This window comes from Lates calcarifer, linkage group LG19 (assembly GCF_001640805.2).
Source record: "Lates calcarifer isolate ASB-BC8 linkage group LG19, TLL_Latcal_v3, whole genome shotgun sequence".
NCBI lineage: Eukaryota > Metazoa > Chordata > Actinopteri > Centropomidae > Lates > Lates calcarifer.
Window position 1 is genome coordinate 16,453,795 of NC_066851.1, and position 23,394 is coordinate 16,477,188.

At 40.9% G+C, this 23,394-nt stretch overlaps 1 protein-coding gene across 1 annotated transcript in view; it reads left to right on the forward strand.

Moving 5' to 3' along the window:
- Positions 1-21,707, forward strand: part of LOC108874860 (transformer-2 protein homolog alpha) — a 147,012-nt gene extending 125,305 nt beyond the window's left edge. The window contains exon 9 of the transcript XR_007815198.1: positions 21,698-21,707. The gene's annotated coding sequence lies outside the window, so the exon portion shown is untranslated. The remainder of the gene's footprint in view (positions 1-21,697) is intronic.
- Positions 21,708-23,394: the final 1,687 nt, after the last annotated feature.

The window sequence follows — 23,394 nt, forward strand, 5'->3', positions numbered from 1 at the left end:
CCCATGATGGATATTGAAAGATGGAAGCCAGAGCAGCTGAGCCCCCCCCCCCACCCCCAACCCCTCTCTGTCCCTCCTCCCTCTCCTCCCCCGCCGCCTCTTCTGCCTCCTAAGTATAAGCAGATTAAAGTTAATGATCTAAAGTGAATTAGATATTTAATCATCTTATCATCTTAGCCTAGTCAGGTCATAACTCTGTGCTGATCTGAAATCCCGTCTGTTTGACAGCGCACAGCAGAAGCACAATAAGCTAAATTCAGAGGTCGGCTCGTGGCCTCCAGTAGGTTCCACTAAATCAATTTGGAAATTGAGAAATTAAATTCACCCCCATGTTTTTTTTTTTTTTCATTGTTGGTATGATGTAAAAACTGCCGCGATTGAGGACAAACAGTAATGGAATAGAATTGACCCCGAGAGATGAAAAATAACCTGAGAGACGCCTCCAGTGATTCATCTAATTTCCTTCCTCCTTTTTAAATCGCTCTCTTCATCATCCCCTTTGCTACACACTCTGTCACCCTCCATCTGAACCCTCACTGATTGAGGTGCGAGCACTTTGATTTTGCACACTTGGTTGCTCCTCACACACACACACACACACACACACACACACACACACTCATTTCCTCTCAATTTTCCCTCGTTGAGTTTCTCCCTCTTCTTGCTGGGGCTAAGGTGCCCTCTTTAGTTGTCTCTCAATCCTAATTTCATTGCATTGGTTCTTTCCTCTGTCAATATATCAGAATCCATTTCCATCTGCTCAGCATCTGCCCACTCCATATCCTTGCAGCCTTCAAATTTAAACACTGTATTGTGGTTGTATTCCTATTATATGAATCTGTGTGCCAGTGCTGTATCTCTGCTCTGTATCTCCATGTGTACTCTTACATTTTTGAGGAAAAAAAATCTCTGTGCATGAGTTCTTGAAAGCTCTGTTGGGGGGGGCAGGGGAGACTGTCATGTTTCCAATACTCAGCTGTGACTCATATTACCAATTCACCATGACCGTCTGTCTTGGGCTGCTCAAGGTTCACAGCCAGACAGATCTGATGATGGAGTTTTGTGGTGACAGAGAGAAGTGATAGGAAAGACATGGAGAGGCAGACACATGGAAGTGGAAGTATAAGACTGAAGAAAAAGCTTGAAAAAAGAATGGTGGTATTATTGCAATGAGATAATGGCTGCTAGTCCAGCAACGCAGTTGGGTCCTGTACATTTTCAAAGAGAAATGTTCTGTTTCAACAACATCTGAGGCCTCCCGCGCTGCTTTATGACTATGGAAGATCACCGAGAACACAAACATCAAAAGGGCTGCAGCTTGTCTGCCAAACGCCATAACAGCATGCGTATCTGTGTGTGTGTGTGTGTGTGTGTGTCTGTGCACCTAAAACAGAGCCTGCACATCTTACAGTTAGGTAGATTGTCAACCCAGTTTTAAGCACACACATATGCATATTAAAAACACACACACATGCACACACTCACAGAAGCGTATTTGCACACATTTGCACACACATTCGTGCACAGTGGAGGCAGCATCCTGACGGTACGCCTAGTGAATTTGTCTAAATGTCACATTACTGAGGCAGCCACATGCGCCTTTCCTCAACAGCCAGTCAGATAAAAGCTGGGGGAAGAAAAGATGAGAAAAAAACTTGTTTTTGGAGAAAGGGAGGGTAGATTCATACAGAAAAATTTAGCAAATTCTGGTGTATGGTCATGTGTGTGTCTCTGCAGTATCTGTCATTGGTGTGTCTCTTTTGTGGCTTTCTTTTGCCGCAGTCTTCGCCTTATTTCCCTTCCCCACTCCACAGGAGATAAGTGTGTTTCAGAGGAAATTAATGATTTTACTGTGTCCATGTTTATTTAGAATATTTTGGCAAGGGAGGGTGCCTGACTCTTGTTCTAATTTAGCATTTTTGCAACTGTTGTATCTGAAGTCTATGCCATCATCGTATTATTAAAAAATAATGTGTCCTAGTGCATAAAACAGCAAGTAGCTACACTTTTTCATTATGAAAGCAATAAGGAAATCATCAAAACTGTGGTTCCCCTGTAGATAAAGTAAATGAACCTCTTTATTGCCATGGGGTAAACTTCATTTAGACTAGATTAGGCTTGTGTTTACTCCGGTACAGGATGAAAAACATGGTTCAGTCAAAGTCCAGGGGCGTCATTCATGTAATGGATGTTTGTTTCCTGCATATTTTTGTGGGATTCATCCATATTTTCTTAATTTTTAAATAGTAAAAACAAAATCGGCATGTGGTTGCAACCATTTCTAAGTTGCAAATATGCAATACTTTATATTCCACTGGCGCTGCACATTTTTCATGACATCTGGATAGTAAATCTAACAGTTTAAATCAGACCTGTACTGAAAGTGATTTTCTTGGTAATGTGAAAGTGCATGATGTAAAAAGAGTCACCATTTCTGACACTACTCCACAGCAACCCACAGACATGATTTAAATCGTTGCAACACACCAGACCAATCCACTCATCCATTTCAGTTGTTTGGGAACTGTCCGTCAACCCCCCCCCCCTCGCTGTGGGCAGAATGCTACACCTGGCAGCCAACAGATGTTTTTTTGGTCCCTGGTTTTAAATCAACCCCCAACCTTTATCTTCTTCACACATGTGCAGTTTCAGTTGCAATAACTGCACCAGTGACATCCTCGGTCCAAGAGCCCACCACCTGCACTTAAAATTATAACCGTATCCTGCTCACATTTCATGAATCTGGTACAGAGAGTTCTTACTTTTTTCTTGTTTCTTTTTCACAGACAAAGAAAACAGCAAAACATTCACCGTTACATGATTCAAAAGGCAGTTCATCCTTCCTCATGTTGAGGTTCATCCTACCATTTAGCACAGTTAGACAGTTAATTAGCATTGATGAATGTCTCTTTGTCAATATGAAGCATGGTAGCAATCAGATGACATTTAAACACTGACTGACCAGACAAACAACAAGCCAGTCTGGTCAGTCATTGAGCCGGATGTGTCATTTTTTCACAGTTTTTGAACCAGTATTGGCAGATCTGAAGTGTCTGAAGGATATCTGCTGTTTATTATGTGGCTGCTGCTTTAAGAGATTTTTTTTTCTGCATCTGAACATTCGGACTGATGATGCAGTGAGAGGATGAGAGGACAGGCTCTGCAGTGGGAGAGTTTTTCATTACTGCGCACATTAGTTTGAGTTTTATAAAGCACTTCTGTTCAGCTGTGGAATTCGACTCATTTAGTGGTTCGACTGTACTGTTCCTAACAGTAATTTCAACACTGTTTTGTTCAGTCTCAGTTGGCATTTACATTGAATTATTTTGGATGCAACAGTGTACAGCTACAAGTGCTCATTTCCCCTTTCACCCCGCCAAGTTGTCAATGAGTTGTCAAGAATCTGCATGGCCTAAGTATCAGGCCTTTCCAGGAGAAATTCACAATGGTTAACCATGCTTCACCTCACCCATTAACCTAGCCAATGGAAATCAAAGGGCTATAAACCAAGAGAGTGACTTGATTATTGTAAGCTCTTTGCAGCAACCAGATTTCTTAAACATCAAGAAAATGAATAACCTGCTTTCCTTAACTGAGCAACCCATAGCTACATGTGCATGTGTGGAGAAAAAGACCTCATAAAGGGGAATGTAGCACAATGGCAGCAGGGCAGAGGAATGAAGGGAAAGATCATTACTCATAGCTGAAGTCTAAATAATCTTAAGTCCAAAGTCTGACTGAAACTGAAACCATGAAAGTACAAATAGAATACATGCAGTATATCTTTTCATTGTGCCCTAAGTCTGTGTTTACTTTGTGAAAGGAGGTAGGGGACAAATCTGATTACTGACCAGCTGCATGTAAACACAGCTTTTACCATTATAAGGTTATTGAGGCGCATGAAAACATTTTTTTGTTTATTCCAAGAGGTTGATGTCCACTCTGAATAGCCATTAGAAAATTGGTAGAATTGGTGCCCTGATTGACTAGTAGATCATTACAGTTATTGCACCAGTGTTTTGCTTACACACTATCTTGAGAAGACAGATTTTGTTGGTACTGTTATATTTTCAACATGTTACAGTCTTGTAGTATGTTTGTATGTCTTAGCTGGTTTTAGAACAGCTTGCCAAAGCACAGCAGTTGACAGTTATCTGGCTGGCTAACACTGGCACATTTACAGAAATGCAAATCAGTGTGTGTTGTCCTTATAAATAAAGAAAAAATGAAATGAATATTATATGATTTTACTCTGAAAGAGGGGCTATTATTAATTGAGAGAGTTGTTCATTATAATCTCACAGGTCACCTATGCAATTTGGTATCCATCTAATTAGGTTGAATTATGATTGCATTCTAATTGCCAGTTGTTCAGTGTTCAGGCAATGATGACACAGGATGGAGCTGGGAAAGACAACAGATGTAACATGTTCATCAGTGAATAATGAACAGAAATGGGCTGTGGAGTTTAAAGAGCCTCTGTGTTTTTTAGCCACACCAGCAGCATGGCTCTAGCGATGATATATCTTAACTATTTAAAAGACGACCATGACATTCATGGCTTCCAGATGTTGTACCCTGGTGACTTTGGACATACTTGACTTTTCCTCCAGTGCCACCATGAGGTTAACATTTTTGGTTTTGAGAGGAATATCTCAAGAACTACTAGGTGGATTGCCAGGGATGGATTGTTAAAACTTTATCCCCTCGACTTTTCATCTGGCGCTATCTACAGGTTTGAATTTTAGTTTCTCCATTTCCGTGGTTTATGACCAAATACCTGCAAACAAGACTCCTATGAGTATTGTCTGTACTTTGCCTTTAGAGCTAATTAAGAAATGATTGTATGCTAACACACTAGACTAAGATGATGAATATTGTAAATTTATACCTGCTGTAATAGCATAGTCATTGTAAGCATTTTAGCATTTAGCTTAGTTCATTTCATATCAGAGTTGCCATAATTACCAGATTCCTACTAATGTTCATGCCAGCATCCAAGTCATAATTAAGACTGAGGCTAAAAAGTACTGAGGTGCTGCCAAAGTCCGTTGTTAAACGCAATTAAGTTCTCAAGTACAGTGCTATATTAAACAAGCACTGTATTTTAACTCTCATATGTCCAACTCTGCAGTAAAACAACTGTCACTCAACATTGTTACACTCTTGGATAGTAGCCATTAATAATGTTTTCTTTCTCACATGATGTTAATGGGGCATAAAGCAACACTGTGCCAGCCACTAGCATGGCTTAGGCATGCTTCTTATTAGCTGCTAGGTGGACCACCAAATGCACCAAAAGATCATTTATGTGTTACGTTTAAATGATCAGTTTTGGGTCACAGCTGAAGTGTTGTGTATAGCTCACAGCTACAATCTTGCATGTCAAATGCAGAAAAAAGCATGAGAGTCATGACCTCAATCAATGATCAGTCTGTGAGCAGCCGCGACAACTGCATTACTTTTTTCCACAATTAATAATAAAGAATCAGTAATGGGGAGATATTTGTAGTAGCTTCAATTTCCTTGAGTGTGATGTATACATTAAGTCTGCGATTACAGTGAAGTAATGACAACCTCTGAACGTGCAACATGAAAGATAAAACGTTGTTTAACTCCTGGGATTCAATAGCAGCACAGCAGCTATATAACTTGCATTTGACTTTGATAACCTTGTTTACTTGGTGATCACTCTGTTTCCTCTTGCAAGTGGAGATAGAGTGCAAACAGCTAATTCCTAAATTGTTCAGTTTTTCTTTTCTTCGCCGTGATCTTTAGTTTTCCGTGTCTGTGACATGTTTTGATTAGCAATCAATTTATGACCTCAGTGTGTCTGATATTTACCTCCTTTCTTTCTTTCTTCCTGTTTTTCTTCCACCCTCCTGCTCTCTCGCTCCTTCCCTCCTTCTCCTTGTGTCTGTGCTGTATGGATGAGTAGTTACATCATTAGTATGCCATTAGCTCTGATCATTGATTCCTCCTGCAGATCTCCCCCCTCCTCCCCGTTCGCTGACACGGAATTCTGAGGAGATCCGTGAACTTTATCACCTTCAGCGTTCCGGTTTCCTCCTCAGAATTCCCACTGGATCAGCACTTTCCTCCCCTCCAGACCTTTTCTAATTATCCCGTTCCTGCCTTTCAATAAATAATTACAATAAAGGTCATCAATCAAAACCGAAACATTGATAACTGAAGAGAAAGTCCAATATCCCCTTGGCACAGTGCTCCTGCTGTCATAAATACAATGACGAACTGTGTGCGTTAGTATGTGTGCATCCTGGTGTGTGTGTGTGTGTGTGTGTGTGTTTGTAGCGGAAAATAATTTTCACATAAATCATGGGCTATGAGATAGATGAGAAGGACCAGTGAACGCGCAGCACACATGGGCTGCTGTGATTAAGCTTTGTCTGTTTGTGTGTGTGTGCAGGCATGTGTGTGTGTAGTTTTCAGATGATAAGGGCGACAAAAGTAAACAAAATATGATCAAACACTACAGTTTGACCGGGAATTAAGCTCAGGCTAAGCCCACACACATTGCACACTAAGCAGCCCTTCTGCATTTTGATTAGCACACACAAACACACACACGCACACACATACACACACACACACACACACCTGGATATGCTAATGTGAGTCTGCAGCGAAAGCCGCTGGGTAGTCTCTTTGGTGCCAGTGATTGGTTGCTATCTGTCTTGCCTGGAGGAACGGCGAGGCAGGCAGGCCTCCCGCCAGGCTCAGCCCAGAGAGGAGCTCTGATAACGGGGGTAAAAATGTGAGCCATCCTCGGCGTCAGCCTGGAGGAACTGCTGCCTGGGGCCTCTTCTGAACTGAAGCTGCAGCCTAAATGAGTTTCTGTGCCTGGCAGCTCAGTAGAACTCAACGCTGATACACGCTGTTAGCTCTGCACACACACACACACACACACACACACATGCTCATTCTAGAACACACACACCCACAAACAAACACACGCTTTGCACTTACTCTCACCCATGCTTTCACCTGGTCGGCCACTTACAAAGGGAAATTAGAAAATCAGAGAGGAACATTGTCTGTTAAAAGAGTAAACAGCCTCGCTAGTTGTGTTTGAACGTGGGAGCCCAAATGCATTCATTATCCTGTTGCTTATGGAGGCATTGTGCTCTGCATGTCAACACTCCACCACCCCCGTACACTCATCATAATGCAAAGCCAATCACACACGCGCAGGCACACACACACACACACACACACACACACACACACACAAACACACGCACTCACAGCTTCAATGACTCCAAAATGAGGAAATGACTTCCATTGGACTTTAAAATATTCTTATCCTTTTTCTTTTGCCTCCCCTCACATCACTTCCCTCTCTCTATCCGTCTCCTTCGTTCCCATCTAATTGGTCCAAATACATGCCGGCGGTGCCACAAACAGCACTAAATTAGTTTTCATCAAAACACAATTCCACCTGAATTCGACCTGCAAATGTGCTGAACACACAAAGATAAAGTGGTTAGGCTTTCACAGGTGTCGGAGCCCGAGAGATGATGGTTAGGAAGACACAGATTTGCTGAAATGGAGATTTTTGGAGATTGTGTTTGGTAGAAAAACAGGTTTCTATTAGGAAAAGGTAATGGGTAGAGTCAGGCGTATCTGTCTACAGGAGAGCTGAGAGAGAGAGAGAGAGGGAGAGAGAGAGGGTTTCTCAGGCATCGTTGAAGAGACAGAGCGTGAAACAGTTTGCTAGGCATGTCTAAAGATAGAGAGAAGAGCTGAGAGGGACGGGAAGAGAAGGTTGGCAGTGGGTGGTTAACCAGCCGATAACACTGCATTCTAAACAGGTGAAAAATGCGTCACGGAGCAGATTCTTGTCCAAGCTGATGATGACTTTTCATCATCAGCCGCTGATGTAGACTCATTGTAAAGCATGATACCTCACCTGGTGACTTCTGCTGACATTCATAATGATGTCTTAATACTGTGGTGTGTACGTGTGTGTTTTTATTTGTGCCTGTCTAAGTCTGAAGTTATTTTTATTTTTGTGTCATGCTGCAGGGGGCTTATAAAACACCACAAACTGATGTAATCCGGAGCCAGTATGCAGCATATAATGTTATACATTTTCAAATAATACTCCAAAGCCTTCAAATTTTCAGACAACAAAATTCACAAATTTCTAATTAGGCACACATAATGGAAAGGTACAAGAAGAATCAAAGACAAATTAAACTGTCCATCTTACTTTTGCATTAATGCATACAATACATTCATTTATTTTTTGGTCTAGGCACTGGATACAATATGTGATGTCACCAGTGTTACCATGGCAGCAAACAGCAGGGCCACTTTTTCAGAATAATTTAAAGTTGATATTAAGCACGGCGCCTGTTGATCTTTGACATCTAATTTGTGTATTTACATTTAATTAACATTGACATGAGTTATGGAACAAGCACGAAAAGTATGGGCTAACAAATGTGTTAGCCTGACATGTAATTACCTGTTACTCTGGTATTGCTCTTCACTTACGACTCTAACAGCAGTGTATGTGTATGTAGAGGATAGCATAAATAAATAAGCTAATAACAGATGTCCTTTGCTCCTGTTCCATAAACACACCCTGATGACTACTAACTGAAGCTACCTGTGACTGCACCTGGATAACTCAATGGTAGCTAGGTGAAACTGCTTAGCACTGTAAGTAGCTTCCTGTGTAATCCAGCACACTGGACCTGAAATGACTGTCTGAGTTTAAAGTGCTGATTCTGAACTTCAAGGGACTTTGGATTTGATAACAGGAACAGCAGCCCTTCTATCTTAGTTATGCAGTTACTCAGCTTGAGCACATTGTATGATTTTAAACACACAGCAAACGCAACCATGGACTTTTTACGACCCAGCTGTGGACTGTTGTTGAAAGTCAGCCCCCTGACCTCAGTCTAGCTAAGTTGGTGTTTCACTTGCTGAAAACCAGACAGGGGTTCTATCACCAGGATGGCAAGTGCTGATCTCTATATGCAATAGACTTCATCCACTTAAGGATTTCACACATCATGATTGTATGAAAATTGTATGAAAGTTCATCTTAATCACTTAATTTTCATCTTAATTGTCAAATAACCTCTGGTCCCCTACAATCACCGGAGCATTTCTATAAATGCCTATGATTTCCATATTGTAGCGATTACATGCAAACACTCAAATAAAGATGAAACTCGCCACTTAAACACCATAGTTATCATTCCATTTCAAAGCTGATGCGCTAAATTATAGAGCTGGTGCAAGACAAAAAGAGTCACAATTAAAACCATTGACAAGAGAGTAAAGAGCTTTCTTAATGGTATGTTTTTTCTTGCACAGCAGTCCTAAAAGGACCCATTAAAGTTCTTGTATTTAACCTTTGATGGTGTACAGACAGTATTACATAGAGGGTATAGCCACACTTGATGTGTTGAAGGTTTTTCAAAGACTTGAACCTTTATGTTTTCCATGTCTGCTTATTTTCACCACCACATAACAGCAGCTTTATGCCTCGTTCAGCCGAAGTGAAAACACATTACCCTGAAGATTTGAAAATATCTTACTATATACCTTATAAAAAAATAAGAAACACAAGCTTTGAAAACTGACTATTATGGAGACAACTCAACTTTTTTACTCAGTAATGAACAAAAATAAAAAAGTAACAAAAAAATCAAGGTGATGCGTTTTCATTGACTGTCAGTCAATGAACTCAAGCATTACAGGCCCTAGAGATACATATAAGGGTCAGTAACCCCACATTCACTCTAAAGTTATCATCTATCACATTTTATTCTGCTGCAGAGTTTTCAGAACACCAGTAGTGGGATTTTGAGAAGAACACTTTTCAATGGGATGAGGCGCACTGCTCTGCTGCCATATGTCAGGGATAAACACATGACTGCTTCATGCGTCCCTGTAACTGCACCTACTAAGAGACAGTATGCCCATGGGTTTGGCTGTCACTGGGAGACATGGTTTGTTCATGAGATTAGAGGACTGAAACCATGGGAACTGGATTGGGCTGTTGGCTTTGTTGACCATCTACAACACAAATAGAGTTGGGTCTTTACAGTCCAAGTTATCATTGAAAAATTAATATTCATTATTTATTGTAGAATTGTTTTAAATAATTTCTATTTGCCAGAGAGATTAATTTTGCAACTAAAGATCTCTGGCTTCTGGGCAAGTGTGATACTGGGGGAGTGTGTTACACTGTAAAAATACCATTCATTATTGTTTGTATTATTAGTACATAAGCAATTAAATTTCAAACTCTCATAGTAGATCAAATGTCTAAATTATTTAGTTAGTTGATTAGCACATAACAATCTGAACACTGGTATTTTTAAATTCAGTGCAGTACAACATTGTGTCTAGTTCCCACCAGTGCAGTTGACCTGTTAGATGCAGAAAACATGTTTCTTTTTCATTTCCTGCCCTGAATTACAACTAAGTGACAATATCTGCTTTTACAGAATGAAGTGAGGGTAAATTACCCCTCTACCTGTGGTTTTGTGTTGTAAACAATCACACTCACAATTAACATCTCTCACCAGGGCACAGCATGTTTAATTCTGGAATGTTTTAGATCCTGCATTGCTGACATTGTCCTGTGAGCTTCTTCAGCTCTATTACTGACACATTACTACCTTTTAAGGTGTATTACCACCATCAGTGATTATTACGCTTTGCAGAAATGGCAGGGATGCCTACCTGTGGTATGCACGGGCATCTCCAGGCATGTATAAGTAGAAGATAAGGCACAAACAACATGAGAACCTGTTCATTTAACATTGCTTCGTGTTCAAAAACAGGGTAACTTTAAACACCTACTGTCATCTTACATTAAAATATCAATATTATAATGTTGATGTTAGAAACCAAAACCAAGTAAATGGACCTTGTGATGAGATTTTTTTGGTCTAACAACTAACTGATTGATCATAAATATAATATATATATATAAATGATCTTTACCTGATGACAGTAGGTTTACCAAAACACAGTGCTGTTTATCCAGGCTACTCATACATAATGCAGCTGCACCAAAGTCCCATTTATTGAGCAAGTTATTATAATTCTCCACATATGAAACCTTTGAATTCTAAAAAAAATTATGCTAACTAAAAATTCCAGCGAGAGCTGCACCTTTTTTAATTGAAACAGGTGTATTTACATCACACCCCTGATATTTTCGGGGCTTATTATGGGTACTTTATTCCAATCTGTGCTGCTGACGCCTATCATTACCAGACTTCCCCTTAACTCCCCCTCCTCTGCAGTGAGAGGCGAGGCGAGGCAGAGGGAAGAGAGGGTGGTAGCGCTGCTAACTGTCATCAGACAATATGAATGGCTTGTGTGAGTATTTTTGTGTGAGTGTTTATGTGTGTTTATGTGTGTGTGGCAGTCTCATTAAACAAGGCCTAGGCGCACTTAGTGTTTACAGACGATTATACTCAGACATCAACACTGATTGGAATAGAGAGATAATTGCTCCAAACAAGATGGGGGGAAGTCTCTCTCTCTCTCTCTCTCTCTCTCTCTCTCATACACACACACACACGCACTCTGTGTCATATGATATTCTTTAGACTTGGTCATGTTCATCTGCATCCCTGTCTCTCATGCACCTCTGCAACCCTCCCCTCGTCACCCCTTCCTGTCTTCCTCCCACCTCTCTAATCCCAAGGAAATGACTAACACCTGTCACGATCTATCCAAGCTGTATAAGATAATTAATCAGACATTGCAGCAAATGTCACTACATCTACATCACGCCCACACACACACCCACATACACACACACACAGACACACACACACACACACACATCGAACAGGTGTTCTTGTGCTTTGCGGAAATAACTCAATAGCACTGATGTAAAAACCATCCTTTAAATATGACTGAGTCACTCTCAGCCTGCAGACCACACTGAGTGTGTAAATGCACTCTATTGTAAACTCGTGAATTACTTTCCCATAATGCACTCTGTCAGCCTGACCTTGGCAAAGAGACTCTGTCCGCTGCCCTATAAAGCAGGCAGTAATGCTGGCCCTGTCACAAATGCAACACAACACACACACGCACACACAAGAGTGGGGAGTACATTTAGAGCAATAGCAGGTAAAGCAGGAGGAGAGGAAGAAAGGAGCTAGGTGAAAGAGTGGAGACTAGAAAATGGCACACAGAGATATCCACATGTCTTTGTGAAATGTTTGGTTCTGGAAGCTCTGGGAAGCTTGCAGCACTACTAGACATGCAGGAGTGAGGATAACGATGTTTATGACTCACGAGCATTCATATCATCGAACTCAACATGGCAGCTGTCACTCTCCTTGTGCTTCTGCTTCTCACTCATCACTGCAGATTCCAGGTGTCTTAATCAATAAACGCAAAAAACTAAATAGACAGACACAAATGTTAGCTATGTTTCTTTAAAGGCTTGCCTACTACTCTCACACTTACTACCTAGGATATAAATTGGAGTTGGATTTGGACATGTGAAAGTTAAAAATACATTGGTTTATATACTTACTTACTTTACATGGTTGGTCATTGTCATCTGTGGATTTATATGTGTATGTTTGCACAGATCTAAATTGTATACTTGTGTCTGCAATGAGTCAGCGTGATGCTGGGGTTGGGATTACAGGAATAATGTAACTATATTATATGCACACAGTATACAGTGTTCAATCACCTTTAACACTGAACTTTGATAGCACTTCCATACCCGTTATATAACATGAGCATCAGCTGGTGAGGTAAAGGTAGACAACTGTGAACATGCTAGCACTTTTTGTCAATTGTTAGCTAAACTATTTAAACCATTTATCTATTACTTTTAGTTATCTTTTTTGACCTCTCGATCATACTTTTAGCTAAACTATTTCAACTTCTCTGCCACTCTCTCTCAGGTGTTATAGCTCAATATATTTTGTAGTCTAAATGATAATTTATATTTTTTTAAATTAGCTAACCTACTCCATTATCTCTTGTTGTATCCTCAAGGAACCACAGAGGTAGAAGTACAAGTACCCCTGGTTGGGAGTTATTGATGTACTCCCTCCTTGGCATTTTGTGCTTAGGGTTATACATAATTTTATTCAAAGAAAAGTTACTGAATAAAAGCTCTCTGACCTGATTAGCGAACTACAGTTTTGATATGTTAATTCACTTAGCAACGGAAATGCTTTACACATGTACAGTATTTGTGTCATTGACTCCCCAAAAAATTATTTGCAAATTATTTCTCAGAGGAGATTAAATAAAAGTGAATGGTGTGACACAGCTAATAAGCTATGCTAGCTTTTTTCAGACGCCAAGTCAACTCTGGAGCACTCAGGCATTTTTGTTGCTATTTTATCCTCACCATTCTATGATGGTCTGCCTTCTTCTTCTGTCCTTCTGTCTTTATCTATGTCTCACATCTCAGTTTCCTTCTCTGTCTGTCTCCCTTTCACTCCAACTTTGTCTTTCTTTCTCCATCTCTCTATTTCTTTGCATTTTTTATGCGTTTCTCCTTCACTTGTGTTTTTGATTAATATTGATTTAGCTGTAATAGTTGGGCAACAGGGACCCCACATTTCAATAACTTCTAATTACACGCGCGCACACACTCACGCTCACACAAACACACAAGCTTCGATAAATCTAATTGCAAGTTCCACTCATAACGCCCCTGAGTCCCGGCCCACAAATTACAACAGCAATCTGACATTGTCAATAAATATGGGTGCCATTCTGCCCGGCTGAATTCTTGTGGAATGAAAGATGCAAATAAATATTATGAGACGTTTTCTTTGATCCCCCATTTTTTCTCCAAGTCTTTTCTGTTTTCTTTCTTTTATGTCTTGAGTTCTGTCCTTCCCTCTTCCCTTACTTCCTCTTCACATCATCCTGTCCTCCTCTCTCTCAGCCCACCCCTCTGCCTCGACATTGTTTCAGCTGTTGATTCAGCATCAATCACTGCGAAATCTAATTTGTCAAACCTCAATCTAGCAGGGCCCTCAACCCCGCGCTGCTGTCTGTTTGTCTGGAGCCCCACAAATGAGATGTGTGATAAGGCAACAGAAGGAGTTCTGCCGGGAATAAAAACAGACTTTTGCACTTTGAAGTCAGAGCAGATCAAAAACAACAGAGGGCTCTTTGTGGTACAAAGGGAGTGTTTCTCCCCTTCATCCATCTTCTCTCGTTCCTGCACCTTTTCTTCGCAACCAGTCTGTCACTCTGTGAACTGTCACATATCGCATACAGGCCCCCAACCTGCTTCACCTACCTGCAGTATCTACCTATCTACCTACCGCAGGGAAGAGATCTGACTCTGTGTGTGTGTGCACCAGTGTGTCTATACATGTGTGCACGTACATACACGCGTCCTTGAGGGTTTGTGGCAGGCGGTGCAATTTGCGCAGTGTCTTCGTTGGTACACAGCTGATAAAGACATGCAGTATATTCTGTTTGTCTATTTGTCTTCTCGTTTCTGGGTCGTATGCTTTTAGTTGCATCTCGCAGGCAATCTTCTTCCCTATTATTTTAGCACACCCAGGCTCTTTCCTGTCACTTTGATTTTTGCAGCACACTCGCGCCGTCAAGTCTGGAAAGACATTGTCACTGTCAGCGCTGATGTTAGGGACGTACTGTACATCTTGTGTCCCATCAGCCCACAGCTACCCTTCATCACGCTCCCTCCGCCACCCTCCCTTCCACCGGTCCCATGTTCCCAACATGGGAGTCATTTGTCTTCTCTGTGTCCGCTGCGATGATGTGGGATAATGTCGGGGGCCAGTGGAGCAGACAGGGGAGTATTGGAATATCGATCCTCCTCCGTTCTCCCTGTCCTCCTGCTGGAGTTTTTTTTTTTTCCAGCCTGTGTGATAAAGCGACTGGTGCTGATGGGGTTTGGCTCCATACATTGTTTCTTGTACCTTTTGTGCACGTGTATGTGTGTGTGTGTGTGGAGAGAGAGAGAGAGAGAGCATTTTATTGGTAGGTGGGAGTTGTTTGTTGCTGTATAGGACTGTTCATGTTCCAGTTAAGTCTGCTCTCTCACCGTTCATATCCAGTTCCTTCCCTGCGGTGTCTGTTTACTGCTGTACAATGACTGTGCAAGTCAGTCAGATGCATGTAGCAGGGGTCAAACTCTGCAGATAATACTGTCAAACTTTGACTTATATCTAGAGGTAATGAAGGCAACCACAGGACAAATAAACAAGTAATGGTAACTCACTGTGGCTTAAAGAATACTTGGACATCATTTTTGTGGTTTTGGCTGAGTGGTTAAATATTTGCCTGGTTTATGTCAGCTGGGACTGGCTCCAGTGGCTCTAATTATTACTCAGTCATAGTTTACACACTAAGGCCCTGTTTATATGACAACAGCTTTTGCATAAAACAGTACACCTTTGTTGTAGTTTGGCCTGTCATTCATACGACAAGTGTTTTGAAAACGCCACCCTTAACATCGCTGCGTAAACCTGCAATATGCAGTTCTTGTGAAAACTGTGACGACACTGCCCCACCTCATGCATGGCTATCAGTTTGAAAATATAATAGAGAACCAACAACAATGGTGGTCTATTAAGCTTTATTTGAGCTGCAGATTCATCAAGTTGCATTGCCATCTACTGGCCTGGTAAGCAGCAGTGTACACTAAGATCATTTTCACAATGTTATAGTGTGAACTTTTTTAAAGCACAAAGGATTTTTTTTTTTCCATTTCTAACAACTATTCGTTGTTGAATAAACAGGGCCTAACTTTGAGGTTAAACTTTGACTTACTTGTACTTACTTACTCTAGCTGTGTGTTTTCCTGTGTAATGAGAGATTGTCATTGCTTCAAATGGAATGGAAAATTTCTTATCCAACTTCCCATTACAAAGAGCTTGACTGAATGACTGAAAATAGCCAGCTGATTGGTATCATCATAGAGCCCTTATTACTCTTTTGACCTGGCCTTTGTTGTGATGTTCCTCTCTGGTCAGCACTGTTCACACTGGCACTGAAAAGAGCCAGTTTCTGCTAAGTGACTTCTGGTTGTTTTGTAGTTCAACACACCCGTATTGAAGGAGACATCAGCAAAACAAAAAGAATGCACACATGCACACAGTGGTTGGAAAAAGATCCACACACGATAGGTGAGAAGAGGTGATAAGCATCTGTGTGAAATCCAAAACAAACAGGCACAGCTGTGCACACAATGGACACACACACATACGCACGTGCACATGTTCGTACAGTGTAAGGACCGGTTGGGATCTGTGACCGCAGCATGAGGCTGCAGTCGTATTTAACACACCAACACATCACGAACAAACAGTAATTCAAATCTGCTCCCACCTTGCAGAACCAAGATGCTGCATATCATTTTAAAGGACCTGTGCCACTTCACACACCCACACACACACACACAAGCACACACAACCGACCAATCCACTCCTCAACACCACCAAAAGTAATTTGTCATGTTCATGATAAATTATACCCTCTCCAGTTCATAGCCTAGAGAGGTTGGAGAGAGAGAGACACAGAGACAGAGGGAGAGAGAGTAGGTGTAGAGAGAGGGAGAGCCAGTTGTACACAGCTGTCATTTGTATTTGGTACTAAGAGCTAACAAATGAAACATGACAAAATATGGTAAGATGAGAAAGTGTTCGTGTGGTTACCTCTGCATGGTATTTGAAGCTGTGGGGGGTAAACTGGATCATTTACAGGGCAGCTAGACTTGACAATTGAATTTGTCCTTTCTATTTTTAAGTGACTCAAAGCTTGACTAAAAACAATCAAAGTCTAGTTAAAAGGGTTGGCTCACCTATATTATATAAAAACACACACACTCTCTCTCTCATCTGATGGTACTGAGATGGTTTTATTTGCTCAGGTCTGAAGATATAAGCCTCTGAGATTTCACTGTTGTGCTTACACTACTGATAATTTACATTTGAAAACACAATAGTAAAGTCTTGGCCTGTGTCCCGATCTTTAAATCACTGCCTACATCTCAGACTTTTTCAGAATTCAAATAAGTCTGTTGTTGTGCTCACTCCTGGCTGTTTCCTAACTCTGAGTTCATGCCATATGGGGTTAATGGTAGAAATGATGAAGATTTCCATGTTTTAAATTTTAGTGTGTTCGTCTTTAAACAATCCAGTACTGTTATGATTGTAGAGTTGGCTTAATTTTGGTTTAATTATGTTGAATGACTGGCTGACATGACACACCTATATTTGTTTGGTTTTTGTGAATTTCTGTGTTATCCAGTGTATGAGATGCTTCATTTTGTAGTTGCAAATTCAATGGACTGGAATGGAACAGAAGTCAACTTGATTGTCCATTAGAGTGTAAAACTGTCTTTAACTAACCAAAGCATCAGACATGTAGCATAGCTGAGGACAACGGGATTGTCATTGTGTCTGCAAATATCTAGTTATTTGAAGTACAAAAATAATTTCTGAGCTGATGATGGCGCTATAGGAAAAGTGAGGAGAGAGGATCACCACAAGTCAACAGCATTTATCTTCTCAGGGTCATGAATGTCTACAAAATTTCATGTTGAGATATTTCAGCATGCATCAAAGTGGTGGCAGAAACATTTAGATTTGGATGTCTGTATGAATGCAAAGTTGGAAACTGGTAATTACAGTGACTCTGTTACGGCATGAATTCTGTATAAGTTGGAAAAAACAACCGGGCCAATGACATGGTTTGGCAATGGTAGCAGTTTTGTAGGTGAGATTAAAAATTGAGATGTGTTTGGACCCCAGTGTGCAAACTACACTATGGTCAGAATCGACAGATAAAACATTTATAGAGCACTTTATTTGAAAGAAATCAGATGAAAAGTAGCTGCTGCTGCCTGCTGTGTGCCATGGAGACATGGAGAGCGGCGAAGGGAGTGAGACAGAGAGAACAATGTTTATTTCAGTATTAACAGTAGTACACTTTATTGCTGATAGAGAGACCATTTCACTAATACACCCTCCAAGTTTGTTCCTCTGCCTGCTCTTGGCATTAAGAAATGTTTTCTTTTTTTCTGATTTAACAATGAATGAAGTTTATGATATTGTGCTGTCATGCTTCGATGGTGATGGCAAGAATAGCCGCATGCAGGAATCTTTAGTAAAGTGAAATAGGATGACATTATGAGTAGGTAGCGCAATCTGACATCCATTATCTATACTGCTTATAGGTTGAGGGTCACAGGGGAGCTGAAGCCTATCCCAACTGACATTGGGTGAGAGGCAGGGTACACCCTGGACACATCACCAGTGCAGATCCAGTTAAAGGGGTGGATAAAAGCTAGACAGACGTGTAGGATTGTTTGGTCTTGGTGAAGATATGCGCTCTACTAACTGCCATTCTGGTTCGTTTGTGTATTACTGTCATGTCCTGATCCCTGTCAGACTCTCATTTCTTGTTTTATTTTGTAATCACTTCCCTCCTGTGTCTTCTGTGGTTTAATTCCTGTCTTTGTTATTTTCCCACTTGTTTCTTGCCTCACCTGTGTCTTGTTAGCTAATCTTCCCCTGGTTATATTTAGTCGTGTCTTTCTCCTCTTCTGTTGGTTAGAATATTGTGTTGTGCTGTGTGATGTCAGTTTCCTGTGTTTGCTTACCCTCTCGTGTTTTGGACTTCTACCCTCTCGTGTTTGGACTTCTCCTGTGGTGCACTGGACTTGTTTTGCATATTTAGGCTTCTCTTGTGGTTTTGACCATTACCTGGCTCACATTTTTGTAAGCCTTGTTCCTTTATTTTGCTAAATTACTTAACTGCTATAACCTCAGTTTCGTGTCTGTATTTGAGCCCATCCCGTGTGTCCCCTACTACCCACAGTGACAATTACTAATACTAATAATTGATTAAAAGCTATAGGTGGTAGCCTAACATTGCTAATATCTGCAATAGTACTGGGATTATGCATTCATAATGTTAAAACTACTATAAAATAATCTTCAGTAACACCATGAACCACTAACTATTAATTAGTTTTTGTCTGCTCCACTGGAAGCTTCTGTTGCTTTTTGTTTTGTGTCAGATCTCTCAGCCACTGTGGTATTGGGCTGAGGGCAGAAATCTCAATTAACAAATAAACACAAAACTATCTGCATGGCTACCAGTAGGAATATGAGGAAATCTGTGTGGGACTATTGGAATTCCCACACTGAGCCCACTACATAATAAATTCAACTGAAACATGGCCATTCCCTAGTTAAGAAAAAAAAAAAAAAACACAAATACGAATTTTCTAAGCAGCATTAGTCTTGGAGGTGCAGGGTGGAGGAATAGGGCAAATCTTAGAATAGCCTTATGCACTATGTGTGTTTATAGAGGCTAAATGCCCACAGGACCAGCATGAGGCATGGATAGAGACACGGCCAGGGGAGAACTCATCTGTTTCTTGGCTCTTAGCTGTTCCAACACTCATAATGCCTCCATCCCCTGGGTGGTATTGCTTCTATAATAGCCTGCAACTATGCAGCACTGAAAAACAACCTTGCTAATTCTCACACACACCATGAGAGAGAGAGAGACCCATGGAGGGAGACAAAAGGGGGGGGAGAGAGAGAGAAAGAAAGAGAGGGGGGAGGAATCCTGTGCTTGTATTCCCAAGTCTAACAGACCTCTTTTGTATTCAGGTAAGTTGGCTTAACCAGGAAAATGCTGATAACTCCTTGACACAAGGTCAAACATTATATGCCATTAAAAAGCAAATACAGGTATATGTAGTTCATGCACAAACACGCACATTCATGCACACAAGTTGACGGGTCAACAGAATTATGTAAACCACTTCGTTTCAGCTTCATAATCGCCAGAGGGCTTTGTGGAGTCAGGGTCATTGACACGATTATCCTATTATATTAGATAAAATAAGGGGGATGGAGGGAGGCAGTGAGAGAGGAGAGACAGGCAGGAAAAAGAAAGAGAATATTAAAAAGGGCTCAGGCATGTAGGAGCGTCTCCAGGTACAGTAAGAAAGATGTGCAGAAAATACAATGGATTCCTCTGTGGCTACTCAGAAATTCTACCTCAGGAACAGGTGTGTGTATGTGTGTGTGTGTGTGTGCGAGTGCATATGTTTTGTGTATAAAGGTGTGTCTGAGAAAGAGAGAGATGGGATGAGTCATGTGGAGTGACAGTGAGAGAGTGGGATTTCAGAGTGAACTTTGAGTGTACATCTCATATATTTTCATCTGGCCTCAGGGAGAGCTGTGACTGGCTGCTCTACTTCACTGTCAGTCATGACAGACTCCACTGATTGGCTTTATTCACCACTCTGTGTGTGCGTGTCTGCATGCACAGGTGTGTACATGTTCACAGGTGATGCATACGTTGATGTATGTGTGTAAATCTGGCAGTGTTGTATATTACCTTTACCTGTATTGCTTGTTTTTAGGAGACAGCAATCATGTCTCCTGAAAATAATGCTCGTATACAACTAATTTGCATGAACAAACATGTTTTGTAGGAATTGCACTCCTGCCTGGGTTATGTTTATTATCAGCATGAAGAGGAAACATGCCTGTCAAATGTATCTCAAAATAACATTGCAAAAATGTTAATGAAACATATGTTGATATCTCTAGAAGAGCTACATCAAAAGCAAGTGGACACTTCTCTTCTGACCTAAGTGACAGATATATTTATTGTCAGTACATTTCATTTGTTTTTTAAACAATAAACACTCCTGGCAGCTGAGGCATGATTAACTTGTGTATAGTTATGTTTATGCAACTAAAAGCTTGGTTAAGTGTTGGTGTTAAGTAAAAGATTACATGAACAAAATACACTCAAATGTAGTTTTCAACTAACAGAGGTACCTACAGAAAGTGTGGGATTATCATGACTCTGTGCTATGCCAGCGTAGTAGTCTTAGCTATTTGTAAATTTTGCTATTCCTATTTATTGCCAACATTTGCATTAAAAGCTGTTTATTTACCAGTCTAGGAGATACGTTGCGAGTATGTTTTGCTTCTAGTTCTAATACTTGTTTTCCTCTACTGAAGTTAGCATGCTAACCAGCTTATAAGTGTCTCGTCACTTTCGGATAATGACTCACTGTTGCGTCCAGACTGCCCTGAAGAAGTAGTGCTGCTCAGAGGGCATTTTTAAAAACCTTTTGTATTGTAAATGCAATGATGGCTGAAGCTCTTGGCAAGTGACCATCACTTCCACCTTCTTCCAGCCAGAAACCATGTGGGGTGGCAAAGAAAACTTGCAAATTGCCCCTTTAACTATTTCCTAACTATGCCATTTTCATATCAACGTATTGTTTGGCTGACATGACGTCTATGTTTGCTGCTGATGTAATTTTCAATACTGTAACAACCCCATGTTGTGCTTTTTTTTTTGGTTTTTGGTGAAATATGTAAAGGTGGGTTTGTCTTGTATCTTAATCATGTATATTTGTCCAACCATTTTATGTCAGAATCCTGAAGTCTGTTTCTCACAGTCATGTTTGGCAAATTCCGGCAATAATGTGTACAGTCATGTACAGTGTATGACATAAACTTGAACCTCTAAGGAAGCAATTGGAGGTGGATAAAGACAAAAAAAAAGGGAATGAGAAGAGGTTAGGAGGGAGTCTGATGAAGGTCTAGATCACTAGGATTTTTACAGCTGACCTTAAAACATTTTGGGTCCCCCTCCCACGGCCCACCTCCTGTTTAATGAACTACAGAAGTTTGTTTTTGTGTGTTTTTAATGAAAGTAGAAAATAAAGGACTGAGGGGAAAGAAAAAGAAATGAGAACCAGGTGTCAGGGATAACATCTACCTGAATCTCACAAATGTTTAGTTGTTAGAGGAAATGCATGTAGCTTTGAGTGACAGTCTGAGGACTGAAGCTTTGTAAAAAGTAAATGAAATCTGTAAACATTACACATCTAATTTCTTGCTTTTATACTTAAGATATTTTGCTGATGGAAACTGAAAACATTAGGATAAATCAGCCCTTTTGAATTATTGTGTTTGGTTGAAGCTCAGCAAGACATGATATAAGGGATATGGAGGAAAGGAGCTCACATTCAAAACTTAACTTGGCAGAAGCACATATATTTTGGAAACCTCCTGAGGTAAATGATGAAAAAGAAAAAAAAAAAAAACTCACTGGAGTCTCCTTTTTCTGGCATAAACAGTTTAATGTCAACAAAACACATTTTGAAGTCGTAATGCTTAGGCACAGAAAATGAGAAACAACAAAAGAGGCAAACCTGGGTTTATCACCAGCCTTGCTGTGCTCTGTAATGGAATGCTATTCAAATCCCCAGCTCCCCTGAATACTCTGCTGCATGGCTGCGATCCAAGGCAAAAATCTCCTTCACTGTACCCTTGACGCTACAACCCTAATGGTCCTTTTCGATGACGACGCAGAGGAAGAGAAAATGCACCAGAAAAGGGTCCATTTTCTTGACTGGCTCTCTGAAGATGAGTTCTGACGTGTGGGTGTTTCCTCAAGGGCAGCAGGTAAAGGGGTGGGGGGTGGGGGTAGGGTGGCACAACATCCTTGATTTCAGAATGCAGCCCACTGTGTTGCAGGCATGTTTGACACATGCTGCAGTGCATTATAATCAACTCAGCCATCACTCAGCAGGGCCCTGCGCTCTGAGCCTGCAGCATCAATTCAATCAAACAAGCTTTTCTGATCGCCATGCCTCTGGAGGAAAGCCCTCAGCATAGGAAACATGTCAGTCTAATATCTGACACACGACGCTCTATCTGACTGATCAAACAGCCACAGAGATAACGACTGAGCAGGGGCCATCAGCATGTGTTTCTGCGTGAGCGAGTGAGCGGATCAGCATTGCAGAATACTTGACGGGATCGAGAGTTGCTGTGTAAGACCTTCAGCCATTGATTGATGATAATGAGTCCTGTGTAAGATCACATGATGGGGGATAGAGGAGAAGTTAAAGAGAGAGGCTGGGATGAGCTGAAAAATGGATACAGAAGAAGAGTGACACAGAGGAATGAAAGGGAGAGGTAAAGCATGAGAAAAATCCAGTTGGAGGTTAAACTGAAAAAAAAAAGATGTGAAGGATGGAATAAAACAGAAAAAGAACAAGAGGTACAGAGTACAGGAGGAGGAGGAATGAGGGAGATGATGGGAGGAGATGGGGGAGAAGTAAAAAAAAAAAAAAAAAAACTGTGTTTCTGCAAAAAACCCAGGCCATCTGGTGAGATGGAATTACATTAGCGATGCACATACAGCCCTCATGCTCCTGTCTCATCAACACATAGCACAGACTGAGATGGTTTATGTGCATGTGTGTGAAAGTGTCTGTACATGTGTATGTGTGTGTATGAGTGAGCACTTGTTTTGCCCTTGAAATTTTTACCAAAACCCCCCTTAGTCATATTGGTCTTCGATTTGCACAAAAAC